Here is a 6,407-nt window from a genome sequence, read left to right on the forward strand (position 1 = left end):
TATGAACTATTTTTTTAATGTAGCACCTCCAACGTCAATGCGGCAGGCACGAATTTGTAATGAAACAAAGAAGTGCCTCAAACACACCTCGTAACCACTGAAATTGCTTTTGCTGACCAAAGGTTCCATATATCGAAAGTTTTAGTTACCGACGATCAACTACCTGTATAGTTTTGACACTAAACGCATATTTATGGACGCAATGATTTATTCGTAACACGGCAAATCAAAAATGTGCCCAGTGAACAAAGACCAAAACAGGTTTAGGGAATAAAATCGTGTAGTCGCAAATTTTTGCGCAATGTTAGCAGGAAATGTCCTGAACATATTAAAAATCCTGACCAGTGAGGTGTGACTGTTGGAGTGGAAGGTGTTGAACACTTTATGTTTTTCTCGAATAACTCGAAAACCACGGCTTTTGGCGAAAATATTTCACAGAACAAAATTAAACTACACTAAATTTATACATTTTTATTTTTCTCTAGGACTAGTTTCGCCGTTGCAGGGGATGGAAAAATCGTAGATTAGTAAAAATTTTGTTTTAACAGTATATAATTAATGGTTAAAAACAAATATTAAATGTGTGTATATAGCTTTTAAGAGTAGGCGAGCCGTATTAATGGATAAGTTATGTTCTGGGGGAGTAACAGGGTTAAGGAGGGGATATATGGGGTAGAAGCACAACGTTCGCCCAATTGTGTTCATGCACTTCCCTCCTCAAACAGTCTGCAAACTGAAGATCGAACAGCTGATTTTCCACTCTATCTATACCACTACACCACAAGAAGCAACTGCAGGCTATCTTGCAAAGTTATGCCGACCCTCCACGTCACGCCTTACGAATCACTGGTGTAACAGTACACAGACATGCCTACAGCATGTTTATTTTCTATAAAATGCGTTAACTCTACATGAAATGCCGTTATGATTTACTAGTAACACTAACACAAGAAACTCATATGGCCAGAATCTATGTGTTTAAAAAATTTCCACAGGGAAAATTTATTCTTACTCATCCTGTGAGGTAGCTGTATTATTCTTCTGGGAAAGGTAACTTCTTCCCTCACTACTGCTCAATTTTCGGTTTACAGAAAATATATCATCCAGGTGGGTGTGAATGTGTCTTTTGTGAGTAAACAAGATAACTTCAGTGAGCTCATGTTTATATAGTGGAGTTATTTTAAGCTTATTGAGTGAGTGCTTATTTGTAGTTGTTAAGTGAACTATCATATAAAATAGTTCAAGAACTGGAACTGAAGTGTCTGTGCCACGTTAACTTAGTGTCAATGTGTGCTCAGCAATGTCTATGTCACTGTCTCCAATATCACAGTTTGGAAACTTTTCACAGCATGATAGATATATAGTGCATCATCCCAGTCTCAGCTTTATCAACATCTGAAGAGAGACAGAGGCTTAAATTGGATGCCTCTACAAAGCAAGTAGGTTACCTAGGTGTTATACAACTTGAGAGACTTCAATACAAGTCAATCCCATTCCATCAGACACATTCACACCCACTTGGATGATATACCGTGGATGTGTGGCAAGGGTCTCCACTCAGTGCAGCCCACTCTACAAGTACCAGCAGTTCCTGAATGGAGAGTATGTATGCAGCCTACTCGTAACAATGGTGAAAGAAGTGCGTTAACTTTCCGATCATTCATTAATTCACCACCAAGTTACAACAAAATTATCTGCCTTTACAACATGCTGTCAAATACAGAGAGCAGCAATGCGTCATTTACCAGCCCAGTCCCTTTCCCAACAACACAATGAAGGTCACTGACATCATCACACAAACAAAACACTTCTCAGATATTGTTTAAAGGAACTTATTTTACATCAAACCTCACTTAACAGCTGCAAAAAGTACACAGGGGAGAAACTGAAAATGACTCCACTTCATGAAAACCAGCCCAGTAAAGCTATTTTGTCTTCTCATCTAAAAGGACTGGACGGGAAATGCTGGGGCCCTGTACTGAAAATCGAGCAGCACACATGGTGGCGGAAGTTGCCTTTCCCAGAAGAACACTACAGCTGTCATACAGGATGGCTAAAAATCAATTTTCCCTCTAGCAAAGCAGAACAGTGAGCAGAGATTTAAGCCAAGTTCACACATGCAAAAAGCTTCCCCAAGTGAAATTCCCTAATATTTCCCCACATTTCCATACATGTTTTAGCATTTTTCCCTGACAAATTCTGAGATCTCAGAAATATGTAAGGACTCCTGTATTTCTCCCCATGTGAGCAACGATCTTAAGTACTAACATCAACAACTTTTGTAAAGAACTGTTTTTAGATGCAGAAAGCAAGCCAAATGGTTTGTGCATTTCGTTAAGACCACTGTTGTTTTGTTTCAATAAAACGAAACACATGCGGTTACGAAAAACACACATTTCCTTGGAGTCGCAAGACAGATTTAAAATACCTTTACTGTTTTCATAAATAACACGAAAAAGTCTCTTCAAAGAAGTGTATAAGGCACGGAAGAATTGTGTAAACCGACACTATAGGTGACTGCCAACAAAATGTTTGTTCTACCATGTTTGCTTTTGTTGGATATTACCCACTGTGTTATGTGCAATACTTTGCAGGTATTGTGCGATTTTACTTTGGAGAAATATATGACTACATAGCATACAAAACCGCCCGCGATTGCCACAATTCTTTTCTTATCGTCCATACATGTATGTACACTACTTTCGAAGCGCCAAAATGTACTACAATAAATAAAATGTGTATAAAATGCCGCACTGTACAATGTACTTGTGGTGTGAGAGTTAATTCCTGAAACCCATCGCCCGTGGCCTCTGGCGTGCCGAGGAGCCACGGAGTAGTGGGTCCACGGATAAACTAAGAAAATCCGCCGTATTACGCCACACATGGACTGACCGGGCCTGGAGACAGATCGGCGAGACTAGATCCGACGCGCAGGTCCTGCACATTAGGCTAGTTTCACACTAGGCGATTTTCTCCACTGAAGGTCAATGATTTTTGTCGCGCCAGAATTGGAACTCCACGTTGCAAACAGAAGGTGCCACACTGGGCTGTAATTGTCGCTCCATTAAGTTTCCGCGCACGACTGTCGCTGTCGAGTGGGTCTGGGTTTATTTTTGGGGCGGCAATAACCGTCGGCATCCCTGCCACACGAGACTGTTGTTATCACCAGTCGCGCAGCAGCCACAAGGATACTGCACTCATTTCTGTTTCGTCTGTGTGTGGCAATGTCCAAAAACTCTGTAGACGTCGTTCCAAAGGATCATTTGGACAGTGAACTGACAATAATTGAGGTGGAGAAATATTCCTGTCTCTAAAACATAAAATCGCAAGATTATAATGATCGTCTGCTGACGACAGAAGCATGGAAGAAGGTGTGTGCAGACGATGTTGGGGCTGAGAAGTGAAACTCGTTATCACTGGATGCACAAAATGTAATAGGTAAGAAGATACAAGTGCATACTTGTATATAGGAGCATGCAAAGTTTCATAGCAATCGGCACAACTTTTGCATAGACAACTACTAAAAAAGTAATTTTTATTTTTCCTTCTCCCTCTAATAGTTTGACATACATACAAACCTGTTGCGCCAAAAGAATTTAATTGTGTTGAAACTTTGCATGATTAAATATGTTTTTAACAGGCGTTTTCAGACTATTTTCAGTATTTAAAATGTCAAAAATAAATACTCCGAATTTGTACAAATTTTTCTTACTAATATCTTAATGCAATATTACCTAAGATTAAAAAAATAAGTTATGAGGATACAGTTGGAAAAAAATCGAAAACTTATGGTCTTATGGAGTAACTTATTTCAAAAGTTAAAAGGAAAACTACAAAGAGTTGTTTGAAAGAACGGTATTCTTGTGACCATATTCGTAACATTATGTATTTAAGTCACAAACCAAATAGTGTAACATGACAATGTGAACATGAAATGTATCAGCTATTAAGTACAGCTTATGACAAAAATGACATCCCCACCAGACGTCTAGTTATCTTTGCCGACAATGCATGCGATCACTTCCACAGAGCAGAAGTAGTTGCAAAACGTATCTCCAATGTCACAACCACGGTTGCTACCTCGTTGTCCAACGTTTCCTATAGATTCCAGAGAACAAGTTAAATCTTCAAACCAATAGCTATCATGTTTCCGCACAAAGTTAAGCACCACGCAACAAGTTTTTATAATACTTTCAGCCATCTATGGCCCAGTGGAAAATTCTCAGCCTATAGTTAAACACACTCATCGAGAATGTGAGTGATTTTCTAGCAAAAGACCGCAAGCAAGTGTTTATTAAGAGCAAAACCTTTGTCACCAATAAATACGAGAGGCACATTTTCATTGTTCGGTTCATTTGTCAAATGTTTGGCGTCTGGAAAAGGTAACCTTCCATTATAAAGTGCTCTTCCGAAGTTAGTTCCTTTTATAATATTTGAATCACCATCGTGTCCATATCATCCTATATTAATATATCGGAAGCAATAGTCACAATTCGCAACTGCAATACGCACTACGGAATGAATCTGTTTATGATACAAAATTCACTTCCTCTATTCCAGGGCTTCACCAACCGCACGTGCTTACCGTCAATAGCACATATGCAATGAGGAAAATTTGTAAGTTTTCTCAAAATTCAGAGCTATTTCTTGTAAGTCCTTTTTCGTTAGCATTGGCAGTTCCACATTTCTCTGCATATATCTTCAACTATAGATGCAATAGTTGAGCGTCCTAGTAAAAACTCATAGCGCAGAGACTTCATGGAGCATCACGTTCCAAGATACACGTTATAAATGAGTATAAAACACAATATTAGGTAAATGGAAATTAATTAATTTCAGCGAGCAGGTGAAAGAATAATTATTTTTAACGTTCCTACAGGAAAAGTACAAAAACGGTGGAAAAACATGCGAGAAATACAGTGGAAGCCTGAAAGAATTAACAAAAAAAATAAAAAGAGTGGCAGAGCAACGGCTACTAAAACAACATATGACGACTACAGACGGATGTCTTTCCTGCAAAAAGCCACGGAATTGAAGCAGTAAGTAAAAACTTTCTTCTGCAGTTTTATAACAAATGTATTTACAATGGATATGGTAGTTAATTACCTACTCAACACAGACTTACTATATATTTATCACATCACACACATTTGCACAGTGCAAAGTGACGTGGGTTTTTCCAAAAATGTTTCTTTTAATTTTAGGACCTCAGAAAATATGAATGATGCCTCTATTCCTGAGGATGATGAAGCGGAAAAGCATCATGAAGACAGTGCACCGCCACCTAGCACTGCTGCTAAGCCTTCCTCTGCTAGAGCAAATAAAAGGAAACTTCAGAACCCATTTGAAAGAAAGTTGATAGAGTATTGGCGCACAGTTCAACTTGTGCTGTACCACAAAATGATCCTGTTGACTTGTTTTTGACCTTTCTTTTGCCTTACTTAAAAGTAATGACTACCGACGAGAATCTAGACTTTCAAACCAAAACATTACAATTAACAAAATCTTACAGCCGAAAGACTATAGAGAGCAGCACTGCTACTGACTACTCCATAAATACTGCGTCGTCAAGTACGTCGACATCGACAAGCACACAAAGCCCTAAACTTGAGAGTCCAGTAATTTAGTATTCACCAGATACAGGAATGACGGATGAAGACTCGATCTTGTCATTTGAAGAATGTAAAAAGTGATTAGGCAGCACACATGAGCTTGTATGTAAACTCTTTCATTCTAACCTAGTTTATGTTAACGTTAAGTATATGTTCATGTCCATAAATTACTTTAATTAAAAAACGTACCTCAATGTTACTGCAAGTTTTTCTTCTGCACCAACCCAGTCATGTAACTTGGTATCCGTCTTTTGTAAGTTAGTTTCTATATTCGAGAGCAGTAAGTCGAAAGTTGCTACGAACATGCGGTAATAACCAATGAATTTCTCCCGATAACTCCTAAGTTTCTTGTGCAACAACACAAACTTTCCTTCACTTGGACTATTCATAATAATTGGATGAATCCATCATTTTCATTACGGTTACGCCTTTAGCAGTGTCGAACCACATATAATGCTACTGCAGCTAAATATTTCAGTTTTGAATGACAGGTCATCATGCATGGTGTTTCTCGTGGCTGGTTGCAACCCAACTGCAGGGACCACCGATTTTTATCGCTTGTGCGGTACACAGTTACGTCGGCGCGATTATAATCGCGTGAAGTGTGGCACCCTAGGCGACTATTTCAGCCGCGATTATTATCGAGGGGAGAAAATCGCCTAGTGTAGTATTAGCCTTAATGGGAAACGACGGGCTTCAGACGGACAGGCCCGATCCGTTAAGACATAACCGCAGAAATGGCATGCTGTTTTCGTCCGTTGCAGAAATCCACTCGTGTGGTGTTTCACAGACATC

General features: G+C 39.1%; 1 long non-coding RNA gene across 1 annotated transcript; it reads left to right on the forward strand.

Annotated features, from left to right (window-relative positions):
- Positions 1–3,187: 3,187 nt before the first annotated feature.
- Positions 3,188–5,743, forward strand: LOC126471557 (uncharacterized). The gene is made up of 3 exons (XR_007586336.1): positions 3,188–3,438; positions 4,880–5,039; positions 5,205–5,743. It is a non-coding gene; the product is annotated as an uncharacterized LOC126471557 (long non-coding RNA).
- Positions 5,744–6,407: the final 664 nt, after the last annotated feature.

The sequence above is a fragment of the Schistocerca serialis genome, chromosome 3 (genome assembly GCF_023864345.2).
Source record: "Schistocerca serialis cubense isolate TAMUIC-IGC-003099 chromosome 3, iqSchSeri2.2, whole genome shotgun sequence".
In the NCBI taxonomy this organism is placed as follows: domain Eukaryota; kingdom Metazoa; phylum Arthropoda; class Insecta; order Orthoptera; family Acrididae; genus Schistocerca; species Schistocerca serialis.